Here is a 19729-nt window from a genome sequence, read left to right on the forward strand (position 1 = left end):
CTAGGATAACAATAAAAACAGTGAATTATTACATTTTTGTAAACAATTAGCACAAAAATATTTCACCCAGTCTCTAAAACCATGAAGACAGTAACTCGTACAAGGGAAAACCATATTGTGTTTATCTGTAGGTTTATCCTAACCTACAGATTAGGAGGATTTGGAGTCTATTAGATCAGGCTCAAGTTGACTCAGGATAAACTTGATTCTAGTGTCCTTTGTGATCATTTTTATTAGGCACTCCCACACAAGAACCCTTCCTTTATAGCCTCCAGCTTTACTTGCTTTTGGTAGAGCTTGTTAGCATAATTGCAGCCATCTTCCTTTTCCCAACCCCCACTTTGTAAATACTGTTCTTATTCCCAAGAAATAGAAAGTAGAGAGATAAAACCTACTGGCCTGGAGACATAATGGTCTCTCGTTGTTCTCTCCTTGAGAAATAGTAGACAATTTACCGGCCCCTGAGATGGGGACATATTGGTTTTCCTGTTCTCTCCTTGAGAAGATAAAGGGACATGCTGGTTTCCCTGTTCCCCCTTTGAGAGATAGGAAAACTTTCCCAAGAAACAAACTTGCCTTCCACAAGAACATGGGATGCCTACTATGTCTGTCAAGACTAAACCCACCCCTAGCACGCCATGATTCTAGCCTATAAAAGGTAACATTCAAGGGGAGTTGCTGCTGCTGTCCCTCTCTTTTTGCAGAGCAGTCTTGTCAGGCTCCTGACAATAAACCCGCCTCTTATCCCAGGTGTGTGTGTGATTAGTTCTGTGCCACTTTTCTTTCAGGGCTGACACTAGTGTAGATCTTAAGTAACATTTTAAAAATTGTCTTTCCTTTTAAATGTCTGTGTATGACTGCTTTGGTCATACTCTCCTGCCAGGTGTTTAAGACCAAGTTGGTCAAAATTAACCTTGTTCTTATCTACTCTTAGGGTCAGCTAAAAATCCTCAGAGATCATTCTGAAGAACATACGAGAAGACTCTTGGCTCCTTAAGCCTTCCTCTACCTGTTCTGCCATCTGCCAGGATGGGTCAAAGACTGGCTGACCACATGTGGCTTACTTTTGAAGCATCAGACATTTCCCTTTCCAGTGAACCTCCTCTTTGCAGAATGTGCACTGCTTGGCTTCCTGTTCTGTAGGGGAGATCTGGAGACTTACTGGAGTTACAGAGCCCTTGGAGGCATCCTGTCATTCTCTGGGTCCTGGCTGACCTTAGAGGAAAAGGGCCAAAATATTGGCTGCTTTTTCCTAGATCATTTTACTTCCTTGACTTTGGTCTCCAAGTTTTTGGTTTTAAATATCCAGCAGATGGGCTTGGGGTTGTAGCTCAGTGGTAGAACATTTGTCTTACACGTGTGAGACACTAGGTTCTATCCCCAGCACCACAAAAATATAAAATGAAGGTATTGTATCCACCTCAACTAAAAAAAATTATAAATAAATAAGTAAATATTCAGTAAGTGGGTTTCACCATGTTGTTTGTTTGTTTGTTTTGTTTTTGGTACCAGGAATTGAACCCAGAGGAGCTTAACCACTGAGTCACATCCCCAGCCCTTTTTTTATGTTTCATCAATTTTTATATGTTTTAATATTTTGTAGTTGTAGATGGACACAATACTTTTATTTTATTCATTTTTAAATTTTTTATTCTAATTAGTTACACATGATGGTAGAATGAATTTTGACAAATTATATACAAATGGAGCATTACTTTTCATTCCTCTGGCTGTACATTGTACTGAGTTATACCAATAGGATAATCATACATGTATATAATGTAATAATGTCTCATTCCTTCCCATCCCCACTGCCTCACCCCTCCCCTCACTCTCCTCTACACAATCCAAAATTCTTTCATTCTTTCCTACCACCCCTTATTCATGTGTGTGTGTGTGTGTGTGTGTGTGTGTGTATTTTATACATACACAAGAACTCTACCACTGAGCCATAACCCCTGCTCTTATATTTTACTTAGAGACAGGGTCTCTCTGAGTTGCTTAGAGCCTCACTAAGTTGCTGAGGTTGGTTTTGAACTCAGTCTCCCAAGCCACTGGGATTACAGGAGTGTGCCACCACACCCAGCTCGCAGGTCCTAAAGTGGGAATAACAGGTTATAATTTAAATATCTGTAATTTTACAGTTGTCTCTTTCATTTAATTGGGATCAGTATTAGAACTGGAAGCCAGCAATATATCCTATCTGTTCTGTAGGTGATGGCTTACTGTCTTTTTTTTTTTTTTAAAGAGAGAGTGAGAGAGGGGGACAGAGAGAGAGAGAATTTTTTTTTAATATTTATTTATTTTTTCTTAGTTCTCGGCGGACACAACATCTTTGTTTTTGTATGTGGTGCTGAGGATCGAACCCGGGCCGCACGCATGCATGCCAGGCGAGCGCTCTACCGCTTGAGCCACATCCCCAGGCCCGGCTTACTGTCTTAAATTAGCTCAGGTTGTTCTATTACAAGTAATATTTCTGCAAAACACTTATAGGTAACAGTTATAAAATTTTACAAGGAAAATACAAATGAACACTAATGTATCTTTGGTGTCTATTTAGCCTATTTTTTAAAATTGTTTTTGTAGTTGTAGATGGACACAATGCATTTATTTTATTAGTTTATTTTTATGTGGTGCTGAGGATAGAACTCAGTGCCTCACTCATGCTACGCAAACGCTCTGCTGCTGAGCTACAGCCCCAGCCCAAGAACTGTGTGTTTATTAACTTATTTACATACAATTTTTGTTTTTTAAAAAAATACACACACACACACACACATATATACACATACTTAGTTGTGGATTAACTTTTTTTTTTTTTATTTATTTGTATGGAAAGCTGAGAATCAAACCCAGTGCTCACACATGGTAAGCACTCTACCCAAGCCCTACAAGTTTACTTTTTTTTTAGTTGTCCAATGACCTTTATTTTATTTATTTCTATCTGGTGCTGAGAATCAAACCCAGTGCCTCACACATGCTAGGCAAGCGCTTTACCACTGAGCTACAACTGGACTTTTACTGGGCTAGTGTTGTGGCTCAGTGAGCACTTGCCTAGCAAGTGTGAGGCACTGGGTTGGAGCCTCAACATCATATAAAAATAAATAAATAAAATAAAAATATTGTGTCCATCTATAACTAAAACAAAACACACACACACACACACACACACATACACACATTAAAACACACACTTTTACCAACCTAACTACCTTTTACAATTTACCTAAACTTTTTTTTTTTTTTTTTTTTTGGTGGGGTGTACCAGGAATTGAACTGAGGGCACTCTGACTACTGAGCCACATCCCAGCCCTATTTTATATTACTGAGTTCCTTAGTGCATCACCGTTGCTGAGACTGGCTTTGAATTCTCAATCCTCCTGTCTCAGCCTCTCTGATTACAAAGCCACCGTGCAGGCTATGTAAACCTTTACTTAAATATCACTAGGTGTGGTGGTGCACGTCTATAATCCCAGCTTCTCAAGAGTCTGAGACAGGAGGATCACGAGTTCAAAGGTAGCCACAGCAATTTATTGAGGTGCTAAGCAACTCAGTGAGAACATGTACCCCCCCAAAAGTTTTAAGTTTTTTTTCTTTTTTTAGAGAGAGAGAGAGAGAGAGACAGAGAGAGAATATTTAATATTTATTTATTTATTTTTAGTTCTCGGCGGACACAACATCTTTGTTGGTATGTGGTGCTGAGGATCGAACCCGGGCCGCACGCATGCCAGGCGAGCGCGCTACCGCTGAGCCACATCCCCAGCCCCAAAAGTTTTATATTATATCTCCTGTTACTTTGAGATCACAACTTTAAATAAATTTAATGCTAGCCTACTTTGGAGCCATCCTAACATGGAGAATAAGAGGAAGAGCTTAAATTGGGTGAGGCTGGCCTTTCTAAAAATCTTAAAAAGTCTTATTTCTGCCAATCCATGAGCAAGGTAAATCCTTCCATCTTCTAAGGTCTTCTTCTATTTCTTTCTTCAGGGTTCTGTAGTTTTCATTGTATAGATCTTTCACCTCTTTTGTTAGGTTGATTCCCAGGTACTTTATTTTTTTTTGAGGATATTGTGAATGGAGTAGTTGTCCTCATTTCCAATTCAGAGAATTTGTCACTGATATACAGGAATGCCTTTGATTTATTGGTATTAATTTTATTTTATTTATTTTTTTAATATTTATTTATTTTTTAGTTTTCAGCGGATACAACATCTTTGTTGGTATGTGGTGCTGAGGATCGAACCCGGGCCGCACACATGCCAGGCGAGTGCACTACTGCTTGAGCCACATCCCCAGCCCTATATTGGTATTAATTTTATATCCTGCCACTTTGATGAATTCATTTACTAGTTCTAGAAGTTTCTTGGTTAAATTTTTCGGGTCTGCTAGGTATAAGATCATGTCATCGGCAAATGGTGCTAGTTTAAGTTCTTCTTTTCCTATATTTATGCCTTTAACTTCTTTCATCTGTCTAATTGCTCTGGCTAGTGTTTCAAGAACTATGTTGAATAGAAGTGGTGAGAGAGGGCATCCCTGTCTTGTTCCAGATTTTAAAGGGAATGCCTTCAATTTTTCTCCATTTAGAATGATGCTAGCCTGAGGCTTAGCGTAGATAGCTTTTACCATGTTGAGATAATTTCCTGTTATCCCTAATTTTTCTAGAGTTTTGAACATAAAGGGATGCTGTATTTTGTTGAATGCTTTTTCAGCATCTATCTAGATGATCATATGGTTCTTATCTTTAAGTCTATTGATGTGGTGAATTACATTTATTGATTTCCGTATATTGACCCAGCCTTGCATCCCAGGGATGAATCCCACTTGGTCATGGTGCACGATCTTTTTGATATGTTTTTGTATCCAATTTGCCAGAATTTTATTGAGGATTTTTGCATCTAAATTCATTAGGGATATTGATCTGACGTTTTCTTTCTTTGAAGTGTCTTTATCTGGTTTTGGAATCAGGGTGATGTTGGCCTCACAGAATGAATTTGGAAGTACTCCTTCTTTTTCTATCTCTTGCAATAATTTGTAGAGTATTGGTATTAGTTCTTCTTTAAAGTTCTTATAAAACTCTGCTGTATATCCGTCCGGTCCTGGGTTTTTCTTGGTTGGTAGTCTTTTGATGGCTTCTTCTATTTCCTCACTTGATATTGGTCTGTTTAGGTTGTTTGTATCATCCTGACTCAATCTGGGTAGCTCATATGCCTTAAGGACTTTATCGATGCCTTCACTATCCTCTATTTTATTAGAGGATAGGGTTTCAAAGTAATTTCTAATTATCTTCTGTATTTCTGAAGTGTCTGTTGTGATGTTACCTTTTTCATCCCATAAGCTGGTAATTTGGGTTCTCTCTCTTCTTCTCTTCGTTAGCATGGCTAGTAGTCTATCAATCTTATTTATTTTTTCAAAGAACCAACTTTTAGTTTTGTCAATTTTTTCGATTGTTTCTATTTCATTGATTTCAGCTCTGATTTTAATTATTTCTTGCCTTCTACTGTATTTGCTGCTGATTTGTTCTTCTTTTTCTAAGGCTTCAAAGTGTAGTGTGTGGTCATTTTTAAGATGGCTGAATTACCAAAAGCACTTTACAGATTCAATGCAATTCCCATCAAAATCCCAATGACATCCCTTGCAGAAATAGAAAAAGAAATCATGAAATTCATCTGGAAAAATAAGAGACTCAGAATAGCTAAAGTAATTCTAAGCAGGAAGAGTGAAATTGGTGGTATCGCGATACCAGATTTTAAACTATACTATAGAGCAATAGTAACAAAAACAGCATGGTACTGGCACCAAAACAGGCTGTGTAGACCAATGGTACAAAATAGAGGACACAGAGACAAATCCACAAAATTACAACTACCTTATATTAGACAAAGGTGCTAAAACCATGCAATGGAGAAAGGATAGCATCTTCAACAAATGGTTCTGGGAGAACTGGAAATCCATATGCAACAAAATGAAACTGAATCCCTTTCTCTCACCATGCACAAAAGTCAACTCAAAATGGATCAAGGAGCTAGGAATCAGACCAGAGACTCTGTGTCTAATAGAAGATAAAGTTGGCCCTAATCTTCATCACGTGGGGGCAGGCCCCAAATTTCTTAATAAGACACCTATAGCACAAGAATTAAAACCAAGAATCAACAAATGGGACGAATTCAAACTAAAAAGTTTTTTTTCTCAGCAAGAGAAATAATATGTGAGGTGAACAGGGAGCCTACATCCTGGGAACAAATTTTTACCCCTCAAACATCAGATAGAGCTCTAATCTCTAGAGTATACAAAGAACTCAAAAAGTTAAACAACAAAAAAGCAAATAACCCAATCAACAAGTGGGCCAAGGACTTGAACAGAAACTTCTTAGAAGAGTATATATAATCAATCAACAAATACAAGAAAAAATGCTCACCATCTCTAGCAATCAGAGAAATGCAAGTTAAAACTACTCTAAGATACCATCTCACTCCAATAAGAATGGCAGCCATTATGAAGTCAAACAACAACAAGTGCTGGCGAGGATGGGGAGGGGGAGGTACACTCATACATTGCTGGTGGGACTGCAAATTGGTGCAGCCAATTTGGAAAGGAGTATGGAGATTCCTTGGAAAGCTGGGAATGGAACCACCATTTGACCTAGCTATTCCCCTTCTTGGACTATACCCAAAAGACCTAAAAAGAGCATACTACAGGGACACAGCCACATCAATGTTTATAGCAACACAATTCGAAATAGCTAGAATGTAGAACCAACCTAGATGCCCTTCAATAGATGAATGGATTAAAAAAGTGGCATCTATACACAATGGAAAATTACTCAGCACTAAAAAATAACAAGATCATGGCATTTGCAGACAAATGGATGACATTAGAGAAGATTATGCTAAGTGAAGTTAGCCAATCCCTTAAAAAAAATGCCGAATGTCTTCTCTGATATAAGGGGGGTAACTCAAAATGGGATAAGGAAGAAAAGCATGAGAAGAAGACTACTACTAAATAGTGAAGAGAGGTGGGAGGGAAAAAGAAGGAGAAGGGGAGTTGTACGGAAGATGGAAGGAGAACCTCATTGTTATACAGAATACATATATGATGTTGTAATGAGAAAAAGAAAAAAAAAGTGTGTCACATTAGATTGGATAGAGAGAAAGGATGGGAGAGGAGGGGAGGAGTAGGGAGGATAGGAAGGGCAGCAGAATAGAATAGACAATATGATTGATGTATGTACATTCCATGTATGTATTATATGTCAAAATTCATTCTGCTGTCATGTATGACTAAAAAAGAAAGAAAGAAAGAATTTTTTAAAAAATCTTATTTCTGAATCTGATTTTTGCCCTTTTTAAAAATGTCATTCTACAAAGTTCTCATATATTATTTCCTGAGACAATCTGAATATCAGTTAACATAATACAACATTACAATTGAAACATGAACAGAAAAGCTAAGAGAGCTCTTAACTTACCTTTTGTGGAAAAGGTGGCAGAATGTTTTCATGTTTCACGTTGTTAAAACTGAACAAATCAGGGCCCCCTTATTAACTTCCAAAAATATATCTAAATTCCCATCCCAGTGTAAAGAGTAACAAAAATTTATATATAACTTATTGATAACAGGTTACCTTTATCCAATTACAAAACATTAAATTACATAAATACCAATACAATTTGTTATTTTTATACAAATCTGAAGGAGATGATTGCTACAATTTTAGTTTAAAGACTAACACCTTGGTAAAGTGCTCTTACAAGCTTTATATTTTAAAAGGTTTGTATACTTGAAAAGCATGAATGCATCTAATTATGGAGAAGTTGTCCAGCACCTCATTAGGGGGTTCTTCTTCCTGCCAAAGAGGGCGTAAGCCACCTAATAAATTAAAATCTAGAATAATTAATAAAGAACAAAAGACAAAGTCAGAATTAATTTCAAAGGATTGGAGCACATGATAGGTTCAGTTCACATATGAGCTGGAATTGGACAATTAGAAAATGGCTCCCATGGTTTATTTAAGAGGGTACATCAAAGGCATGGGTAAGATTTCAAGGACAGAGTTTTTCTTCATGACATCTTGCAGTCAGCAGGTTAATGGGCATCCTGGCAGGTCCCACTCATCTCAGAGGGGCCATTTGACTGGGTGGTTGTAGCAAGTCACCCCACCTCTGGTGCTGTGTGGGACCAGGCAGAGCAGAATAGGGCTTCAATGTGTCTGGGCAGTCAACCAGAGGAGATATCTACTGGAAGTTCCAAGACACCAGATTATCCTATTCACTAGACTACAATGTGCAATATAGTCTACATACAGTCCATGGAAGGCTCTCAATATCTAGTAATACAAATAAGCCAGTAATGGTTAGCGTCACAATTACACAGATGGCCTTATATTAGCTAAGTTTAACTTTGAAGTTTAGAATCGATAGTGTACAGTAACAATAATCACAGGTTTTCAATGGCTTAGCAGTACTAGCAAGAGTTAAAGGATAATCTTAAATCTCTTAAACATTTAGAAAACAATGTTAATCATCAGGAATAGACTTAGTCAAAGCTAACAGATATAAGCCAAGTCTTCAAATGGCAGTGTGGCACTTCTATGTCAGATACAATATATAAAAGAGTACTTATTGGTTACCTTGCTAGTAAACCTACTAAACTTTCATTTTACAAAGTTCAGACAAATGGGGGCTGGGATGTGGCTCAAGCGATAGCACGCTCGCCTGGCATGTGCAGGGCGCTGGGTTCGATCCTCAGCACCATATAAAAATAAAATAAAGATGTTGTGTCCACCGAAAACTAATTATTAAAACATTCTCCCCCCCCTTTAAAAAAATTCAAATTCAGACAAACATGTTTCTCAAATGTATACATATCTCTAGTCACATATATTTAGGCTATGAACTATTTTGTAATAACCTAAAATATCAGTTGTTTATTTAACCAGTTACAAAGTAATCATTTAAAAGACTTTACAACAGGTACAAACCCTAATTCATTTAAGACTTAGTTTCCCTAAGTAATAATACCTAACAGGCACACACACACACAAAAAATTTTTTTTTTTGATACTGGGAATTCAACCCAGGGGTGCTTAACCACTGAGCCACATCCCCAGCCCTTTTTTACCACCACACTTGGCAAGAAAATTATCTTAATAGATAAAAGCAGATTGATATTTCAGACTTTGCTTCATATCAGTACATTAAAATTCTAATAACCTTGCCAATTATAGTCAATTTAATCAAATAAATAAACTTTTTGAGATTTACCTTCCACTAACCTTCTGCAACTTACTTAGACATTCTACAACTTGTTTACATCCTTAGTTTTGTTCTCTTTTTTATATTGGACTTTAGTATAAGAATATTTTCCCATCCAGTAACATTTATTTTATCATCTAATTTTCTGTAATAAAATATATTTCCATACCTATAGCTTTCTTATATTTTTTTTCTAGTTTCAGACCCTTTATTAAATTCATATTTTAAAACAATCCTTATGGGGCTAAGGATGTGGCTCAAGCGGTAGCGCACTCACCTGGCATGCATGCGGCCCGGGGTTTGATCCTCAGTACCACATACAAACAAAGATATTGTGTCCGCCAAAAACTAAAAAATAAATATTAAAAAATTCTCACACTCTCTCTCTCAAAATAAATAAAACAATCCTTATGAATGTTATCTGTGCATTTAATTTACATAACAAATTTCATCCCATGAGAAGGTCAGAAAATCTGGCACATACAAAATTGCACCTTAATCTTTTTTCTCTCAGGTTGCATTCTAGGTGTTGAAGCACAGGATATTTTTTAACCTGATGTATATCTCTTATCATTATGACAGTGCCATCAAATTTAAGTGAGATACCCTTTGCTATTTATATCTGGAGTCTCCTTTTGGGCCTTTTTGTGATACTAGGCATATTGATATTCAATGGAGCAGGCCCTTTCCATCCTTCTCTTTCAGCTTTCTAGAAGTTCCCTTTGCAGAGGCTGCCAACAAAATACAGGTTAGCTTTAGTTTCTGTTTTTTTTCTTTTTTCTTTTCTGGATGCAATTGTTTATCCTGCCGGTCTCCCCATGCACTTAGTTTTTTGGGATACTATTAAAACAAGAATGACACAAGCCTGTAATCCCACAGGCTCAGTAGGCTGAGGCAGGAGAATCTCAAGTTCAAAGCCATTCTCAGCAAAAGCAAAGCACTAAGAAAATTAGTGAGACCCTGTCTCTAAATGAAATACAAAATAGGGATGGGAATGTGGCTTAGTGGTCAAGTGCCCCTGAGTTCAATACTTGGTACCCGAAAAAAAAAAAAAAAAACTGTTCTGCCCCAGTGATGGATATCCCCTTGCCATATGGGGTGTCCTGTCAGATTTTAAAAGGAGAGTCAATTCTTGTCCTCAGGTTGTAAACTAACAGTGCTGGAACCTACTGCCATGTCCTCTGTAGCCAGTAGTCTTCCACCCACTATGGGCAGAAGGGGCTGGAAGGCAGGGCAGAGGCCAGAATCTCTTTGTCCATTTTTCTAACTCCAGGCAGCTTTCCTGGGATTTTTTTCCCCCAGTCTAGGGCTGGTATATTTTTTGTTTTGTTTTGTTTTGTTTATACCAGGAATTGAACCCAGGTATGCTTCACCACTGAGACACATCCTCAGCCCTTTTAAAATTTTATTTAGAGACTGGGTCTTGCTAAATTGCTTAGGGCCCCACTAAACTGAGGGCTGGTATTCTTGACCCACATCAAGATTATCTGTGGCTGCTCTTTACCCACATCAAGATTATCTGTGGCTGCCTAAGATCAAGCTGAGAAACAGTACTGGGACTGTCAGCACTGGGTTGAAATGATTTAAACCTTTTGTTTAATCCTTTCTTCTGGTGTCCTGCTATCCTTGCACCCTAGATGCAGTGCCTTTTTTCACCCTTCAACTTAGTTTGACTGTTCAGACTCCTTATCATGAAACTACAGAAATTCCTGTACACACAGAATTTCTTTCTCATATTTTACTTCTGACAGACCAACACCAAGTGTAAGATTGTGTAATAAAACCATTCAAAGGCCAGATTGTGTTACAGTAAACCATTTTTCTCTTAGATAGGCTTATACCTATCCATGGCCCATTCAGCTGAGATCTTTCTTCTCAAGAGACAACTAAAAGATCAAAATATCAGGCTGGGGTTGTAGCTTAATGGTAGAGTACTTCCCTAGCATTTGTGAGGCACTGGGTTTGATTCTTAGCACTGCATATAAATAAATTAGTTAATTAATAAAATAGAGGCCCACTGACAGCTTTTAAAAATCCACTAACACTGCTTTTCTTAATATTTATTTTTTAATTGTAGTTGGACACAACACCTTTATTTACTTTTATGTGGTGCTGAGGATTGAACCCAGGTCCTTGCACATGCTAGGTGAGTGCTCTACCGCTGAGCCACAACCCCAGCCCCACTAACACTGCTTTAAAAAAAAGAAAAATCAATGTAGTGTGGCCCATTTCTTAAAGGTCCAGTAACAAATTTAAAAAGAAAAGAAAAGAAAGAAAGAAAGAAAGAAAGAAAGAAAAGAAAAGAAAAGAAATACAGAGATAGCCAACCATAAAGAATCCCCCAAACCATGGCTGACATACGACAATCTTTAAAACAGACAGACCAGGACATACAGAATTTCTTATATTTACTTTATCTCTGAGAGACCAATTCCAATTGCAAGATTGTATAATAATTGAGAAAGCCATTCAAGGGCCATATTATAGTAAAACATCATCTTTTTCTATAGGTGGCCCATTCAACCAAGATCTTTCCCACAGACTACCTATGGGATCAACACAGTATTGCCCATGTCTTAAATGGGGGCAGTAACACATATAAACAAAAACAAGACAACCAGAGGGAATTCCCAAAACCAAGGCCAAAAAACAGATGAAAACCTAAAACAGATCAGAAAGGAGTAAAAATCCCTAGGTTCTTAAGTCATGTTCAACCATGGCTCCTATACCAATGGTGCCACAGATGTCCTGACAAAGAGGATGCAGATGTGTGGAATCAAGGGTCTGGGCATGCAGTCTGGGGGACTTACCAGATAACCAAGGTTATTGTGATTTTATTGCATTCAGTTTCATTTTTCTCAAAGTGAACCAAGATGGAGCAATCTGCTCTTCAGGGAGAGAAGGTAGGAGTTTTCTGAAACAAAAAGAGCTTTGTCAGCTGCTGGGATGGTCCCTCAGTCCCTCCCTTTACTTACAGGAATAGCTCTTCCAGTTCACCCGGGTTCAACATACTCAGGAGGGTCAGGGAGGAGGAGCTCTTGAGCCTGGAAGTTTGAGGCCATCCAGGGCAACCCAGACACAGTCTTGTGTGGTGGATGTGTGAGAAACAAGCCATTTACAGAATACAATATTTAGCTTTAAATGTAAAACTAGTTGGTAAAATCAGCCAAAGAGGAAATAGAATAAATGGCTACAAGCAGTTAAAAATCTAGTGTGACAGATTCAAAACACCTTGACAAACAGGAGATGAGGCAGAAAGGGCCAGCATAGCCTGATAAACTTCACAGAGCCCAAATGCACTCAATCCAGGAAGGCCTTCCAGCCACAAGAGAACAAAGGGAGGTGGGAACAACTAAAGGTATATTTCATTAAATAACCCAACAGGAGAGAGTAAAACATAAGTGACAGTTGGAAAGATTGTACACACCATAGTACTCAGCCAACGAGGAACCAGGAGAGGGACCCTGTGCTCTAGCGGGGGATAAAATGCTGATTGTAACCACTCTGGGTTGTGCCTCCTATACCAGACACCCAATCTTGCAAGACTGTCATTAAAGTCTTGCTTTTTCAGTATGGAGATTCCTCAGAAAACTTGTAATAGAACCACCGTTTGGCCTAGTTATCCCACTCATTGGTATATACCCAAAGGACTTAAAATCATCATACTACAGTGACACAGCCACATTAGTATTTATAGCAGTTCAATTCACCATAGCTAAGCTATGGAACCAATTTACATGCCTTTCGGGAGATGAATGGATAAATAAAATGTGAGGGGCCGGGATTGTGGCTCAGCTGTAGAATGCTCACCTAGCACGAGCTGGACCTGGGTTCGATCAGCACCACATAAAAATAAAGGCATTGTGTTGTGTCCATCTACACCTAAAAATAAATATTTTTTTAAAAATGTGAGGGGCTGAGGCTGTAGCTCAGTGGTAAAGTGCTTGCCTCATATTTGTGAGGTTCTGGGTTCAATCCTCAATACCACATAAATATCTACAACTAATTAAACATTTTTTTAAAGATGTGATACATAAAAGCATAATGGAATATTACTCAGCCATAAAGAAGAATGAAATTAGGCGATTTTCCAGTAAATGGACACAATTGGAGTCTATCCTGCTAAAGTGAAATAAACCAATCCCCCCAAAAAACAAAGGCTGAATGTTCTCTCTGATATTCAGATGCTAACACACAATAAGGGGGAGAAGGAAGAATAAAAGTTCATTAGATTAGACAAAAGGGAATGAAGAGAAGGTAGGTGGGCATAGGAAAGACAGTAGAATGAATCGGACATAACTTTCCTATGTTTATAAATGAATACAAGACCAGTATGATTCCATATCATGTTCAACCACAAGCTAGGATCCTTTTAAATTTTAATAAATTATATTCCATGCACGTATAATATATCAAAATACACTCTACTTCACATATATCTAAAAAGAACAACAAACAAACAAAAGCTCTGCTTTTTGGTATACTTTGTGTCTCAGTACTTTCTTTGGGTTTGAACAGGTGAATTTCTCACAGATGTAGATCAATGTTAGACCATTTGCCTAGTGTGCAGAAGGCCCTGGGTTCAATCCCCTGGCACTGGAGAGAGAGAGAGAGAGAGAGAGAGAGAGAGAGAGAGAGAGAGAGAGAGAAAAGCAAGACATGGTCTTAAAAAATATATATATATGTCTAAGGTAAGAGACTCAAGGGCTAGAGTTGTAGCTCAGTGGTAGAGCGCTTGCCTAGCACGTGTGAGGCACTGTGTTTGATTTTCAGTACTGCGTATAAATAAATAAAATAAAGGTCTATCAACAACTAAAAACAGATTTAAAGAGAGAGAGAGAAAGAGAGAGAGAGAGAGAGAGAGAGAGAGAGAGAGAGAGAGAGAGACTCAAGTCTAGACTGCAGTTGTGTCTTAGTGGTAGAGCATTGTGTACCATGTGTAAGGACCTAGGTTCAATCCCTACCACCCCCAGAAAGAGAGAGAAAGAGAAGGGGAGAGGGAGAGAGAGAAAGAGACTCTAGTCTTCTCTGAGGCACCACAGAGAATCAAGCAGGACAAATTAAAAAAAAAGTGTCTACTTGCATTGTAGCAACATTATGGCAAATTTTTAGGATAAAGAGATAATGTTAGGTTGGAGTTCAGGTGCACCAAGATGGCAGAGAGAGGGTATAAGAAAGAAGCTGCTGGAGGACAGGACAAGGAGAGGCATCTGGTCCTTGTTTATAATAAATCCCATTACCATGACAACTCCCACCAAGGAGGACTTATCACCATGACAACTCCAGCGCAGTTTCAAATTTTAAAATGACCAAGGTGGGTGCTGGGGTTGTGGCTCAGTGGTAAGAGCACTTGCCTAGCACATGTGGGGGCCCAGGTTCAATCCTCAGAACTACATAAAAAAATGAATGAACAAATAAAGGTATTGCATCCATCTACAACTAAAAAATATTTAAAATAAATAAATATATGACCAATGTGATTCTGCAACCTGTACACTCAGAAAAATGAGAAATTATCCCCCATCTGATTCAAATGTATGCTATGTCAAGATCATTGTACTGTCATGTGTAAATAATTAAAACAAAAATAAATAAATAGATAGATAGATAGATAGATAAATAAATAAAATGATCAAGGGGTGGGGGGGTAAAGTGGCCAGTATTCTAATTGATTTTCTAAAGTAACCAATGGGGGTGATATACTTTGATCAGGTATCATAAGGTAATTAACCAATGACAGCAAATGGGGTGAGGTCTCCAATCAGGTTCCTATAAGGAAGAGAACATCCCACAGCTCAAAATATAAAACCCTAAGTTCCAGACGTTGAGGCCTTGAGCCGTTCTTTCTTTTTTCCTCTCTCTTTAATCCTCACCCCATCTTTCTCCCTTCTTTATTATCTCTCTCTCTCCCTCCCCACTCCACAGTACCTGACAGAATTCTCTCTTCACTTTCCATAAATCTGTACTTTGCCTGTTACTTCTGTGTGTCTTGCTCAATTCTCTGTTTGGGCACACCAAAGACCTGGACTTCATCTGGACATCCCAAAGGTAACAATATAAAAGAATATTGAAAGCTTTTAGAGGGAAAAAATTGAAGAATAAGAATCAGAACACATCAGATTTCTCATTTGCTATGCTTATTGCAAGAAGGAAAAAGAAAATAATTTCCAACTTCCAAGGTAAAATAATTTTTGAAACTAAAATCTTATACCCAGCCAAACTGACATTCAAATGAGAGGAAGGAACAAAAGAAAAAGAAAAAGAAAGTTTGCTGTCCAATTCCTTCTCTGAAATAATTACTCAAAGATATGCTCTAGTCAAGTATATCCAAGAAAGAACAGTAAGCACAGAAACTTTGGAAATTTGTATGTTTTTATGACTAGTGTTGATAAAACAAAAATAACAATTTGGTACAAAAATTCCAGAAGAGTCACATGAGAGGTAGCATCTGGGCCATAACTAATAGGATTCTTACTATATGTGGTTACAATCAGTCATTCCTAAGTTTTTTGTTGTTGTTGATTTTTGTTTTGTTTTTTTAGTTGTAGATGGATACAATACCTTCATTTTATTTATTCATTTTTATGTGGTGCTGAGAATTGAACCCAGTGCCTCACACATGCTAGGCAAGCACTCTTCCACCAAGCCACATCCCCAGAGTTTTGCTTTGATTTTTATGGTGCTGGGGATTGAACCCCCTACCCTGAGCATGCAAGGCAAGCACTCTACTACCTGAGCTATATTCCCAGTCCCCTCATTCCTAAGTTTTAAAAGTTAGAACAACCTCATACCAAAATACACAAAAAAAAAAAAATCAAAATTAATATCACTTACTATCCAAAAATATTAAAAGTAAAACATTAGCAAATCAATTTCATCAGTTTCAAATGGATGAGGTATTGTGACAAGCATGGTTTAAAATCAGTGGATGCCATAATTTAAAAAAAATTAGTTATAGATGGACACAATGTCTTTATTTTGTTTTTATTTACTTTTATGTGGGGCTGAGGATCAGGGCCCCAAATGTACAAAGCAAGCGCTTTGCCACTGAGACACAAGCCCAGCCCATGGGTGCCATAATTTTTTAATCACAATCCTAACATGGTAAAGAATAAAATTCCTGGGGAAGGAGGCAGTTAGTAGGCTTTAAGCACCTTTTCTGATGGTGGTAGACTTGAAGCGCTTTAAAGGACCAGACCCAGGGAAGAGGAAATTGTAGAGGTTTAGGAGCAAAGGATTGAATCAATTGCCCTTGGTGTTCTTTTTTCAATTTAAAATCTACATTGGAACCATGGGTTCAGTGTCTCCTAGTTGTTTTTTTTTTTTTTTTTTTGTTTGTTTGTTTGTTTGTTTTTAATTGCCATTAATAATCAACCTGCTGGAAGAGTTGTTTTTGAATTATTTTCTGATGTGTGTCCCAAAACAGCAAGGACTTTCATTGTCTTTGTGGGTGAAAAGGGGACAGGGAAATCAACTCAGAAGGCATTGCATTATAAGAATTGTCTCATCCACAGAGATATCAAGGATTTTATGGTTCAAGAGTGGTGACTTCAGTGAAGGAAATGGAGGAAGGGAGAATCTATTTATGGAGGATGTTTTAAAGATGAAAGTTTTGCTGTTAAACACAACAATGAATTTCTCTTGTCAATGGCCAACAGAGGGAAGGATACAAATGGTTCACAATTCTTCATAACAACAAAACCAATTCCTCATCTAGATGGGCATCATGTTGTTTTTGGGCAAATGATCTCTGGCCAAAAAGTTGTAAGAGAGAGAGAAATCCAGAAAACAGATGACATCTAGCAAACTATTTGCTCAAGTACAGATGCTGAGTTGTGGAGAACAAATTCCCAAATGTAAAGTTAAGAAAGAAGAAAAGAAAGGGCATAAGTCATCATCATCATCTTCCTCATTGTCATCCAGTGATTCAGATAGCTCAAAAGATTCTCAGTCCTCTTCTGATGCTTCTGACTCTGAAAGTGCTTCTGAAGAGAAGTCAAAAAAAAGAAAAAAGAAACATAGGAAAAATTCCCAAAAACACAAGAAAAAAGAGAAGTGAAAGAAAAGAAAAAAAAAAGCCCATCTAGTGAAAGTAAAGCAGAAAATCTTGAAGCACAACCCCAGTCTACTATCTATCCGGAAGAGATCCTTCGTATACCAGAAAATAGATTCTTAATGAGAAAAAGTCCTCCTAAAGCTGACAGAGAGAGAGAGAGAGAGAGAGAGAGAGAGAGAGAGAGAGAGAGAAATCTACCTAATTCCCAGGCTGCTTCATACCAGAGACATCTCTTAGTTACTAGGTCTGGCAGGAAAATTAAAGGAAGAGGACCAAGGCATTACCGAACAACTTCCAGATCCAGATCAAGGGATCTTTTCAGATGTTTCAGACATGGTGAGACTCCTCCACATTGGAGGCAAGAGATGCTGAGAGCTCAAAGAATGAGCATTATGAAGTGGTGAAAGATGGATCAAAGGGGATAAGAGCAAATTAAATGAAGTAAAATAAAACCAAAGGAGTCCGGTAGAGTAAAAGAGAAAAATAGCTGATCGCAGGCATGTGTCTGAGACTTCAAACAGAAAAAATGAAAGGGAAAAGAAAGTTAAAGACCATACGTCCAACAGCAAAGAGAGACATCAGAAGAAACTCAGAGAAAGATGATAAATATAATAAAAACAGGGGCTGGGGTTATAGCTCAGTGGTAGAGTGCTTGCTTCACACTTGTGAGGTACTGGGTTAGATCCTCAGCAACACATAAAAAATAAATAAATAAAATAAATAAAGAAATAAAAAATAATAAAAGCAAACTGAAGGAAAGGGACAGGACTCAGGGGCAAATCTAAAAGTAGGAATAAGAACAACAAAAAAAAAAATTTAAGAGTAAGGAAAAAGATCCAAAACAGTAGACATGAAGAAAAGAGGATGAGGTCAAGGAGTAAAAAAGGGATCATAAAAATGTTAAAGAAAGGGGCTGGGGATGTGGCTCAAGCGGTAGCGCGCTCGCCTGGCATGCGTGCGGCCCGGGTTTGATCCTCAGCACCACATACAAACAAGGATGTTGTGTCCCCCGAAAACTAAAAAATAAATATTAAAAAAAAAAATTCTCTCTCTCTCTCTCTCACCTCTCTCTCTTAAAAAAAAAAATGTTAAAGAAAAAGAAAAGCAGGGGCTGGGGTTTTGGCTCAGTGGCAAAGCGCTTGCCTTACTCTTGTGAGGCTCTGGGTTCAATCACAGCACCACGTAAAAATAAACAAACAAAATACAAATATTGTATCCATCTATAACTAAAAAATTTTAAAAAGAAAAAGAAAAGCAGCCTGATTCTAAAGGAAAAGATCAGAAAAGGAGTAGAAGTAAAGAAAAGTCTAAACAGAATCCAAAAGTAGTAAGTATGATCATAGTAAATGTTGGTAAAGATGGTGCCTGGAGCGCCTCTCTTTCGGAGCTCAGGTCTGTGACGCACTGAATGGCTTGCGAACCATCACCTCCAATCCTTGTGAATGGCGCGAACTTTGAATGGCACACCTCCAATCCCTGAAGTGGTGCGAACTCTCAGCCAATGAAAAAGTAGCAGCCCACTCACCTTGCTCCTTCTCATCCTGTGTTAAGCCCATAAATATAAACACCCTGTTCGTGCTTCTTCTCTTACTCTCTTACTCTCCCTTTCTCTCTTTACCTCTCTTACTCTCCCTTTCTTTCCCTCTCTTACTCTCCCCTTCTGGTCCTCTCTCTCTCCCTCTCTTCTCTCCCCCCCCACCCCTTGTCTTCTGTGACTGGCCACTACTGTCCTGCTAATAAAATCTCGGACAGGTAAACGGTTGTTTTGGCTTGTTGAGTTTACGGAGCTTTTCCACTGTTCCTTACAGTAAAAGAAAAGGATAGATGTGTCCTGGAGTAGAGAATGTGATATAATAAAGCTAAAGACAGTTACAACAGTAGAACAAGGAAACAAACAGAAGTAGTGACTGGAGTGGAAGAGTGCAATTTCAAAGCTATGACAGAGATAGAAGCAAAAGCAAAGAGTACCATAGATACAGAGAGCAAGAGTAGAGAAGAGAAAGGTCACGAAGCCAAGAGATAAGAGCAACACCAGGAAGATAGAGAAGTAAAGATAGGAGGAGAAGAACAGATTCATGGAGCTCAGAGAGAGAAGACAGTCAAAACAGAAACAAAGACAAATATAGAAAACAAGAAAGTAAGAATTCACACAGGAAAGAAAATACTGAGGGTGAGAAAAGAATGTACTCTAAAAATTGTGATCAGGGCTGGGGATGTGGCTCAAGTGGTAGCATGCTCGCCTGGCATGCGTGCTGCCCGGGTTTGATTCTCAGCACCACATACAAACAAAGATGTTGTGCCCACCGAAAACTAAAAAATAAAAGATTAAAAAATTCCCCCTCTCTCTCTCTCTCTCTCTCTCTCTCTCTCTCTCTCTCTCTCTCTCATTCTCTCTTTAAAAAATAAATAAAATAAAATAAAA

The 19729-nt window shown here is 38.1% G+C and overlaps 1 pseudogene across 1 annotated transcript; it reads left to right on the top strand.

The window, feature by feature from the left end:
* The first annotated feature begins 16607 nt into the window (after positions 1-16607).
* LOC308652747 (peptidyl-prolyl cis-trans isomerase G-like) lies at positions 16608-17989 on the top strand (annotated as a pseudogene). Its single transcript has one exon. The product of its transcript is annotated as a peptidyl-prolyl cis-trans isomerase G-like (transcript).
* Positions 17990-19729: the final 1740 nt, after the last annotated feature.

This window comes from Spermophilus citellus (genome assembly GCF_964194105.1).
Source record: "Spermophilus citellus genome assembly, chromosome: 7".
In the NCBI taxonomy this organism is placed as follows: domain Eukaryota; kingdom Metazoa; phylum Chordata; class Mammalia; order Rodentia; family Sciuridae; genus Spermophilus; species Spermophilus citellus.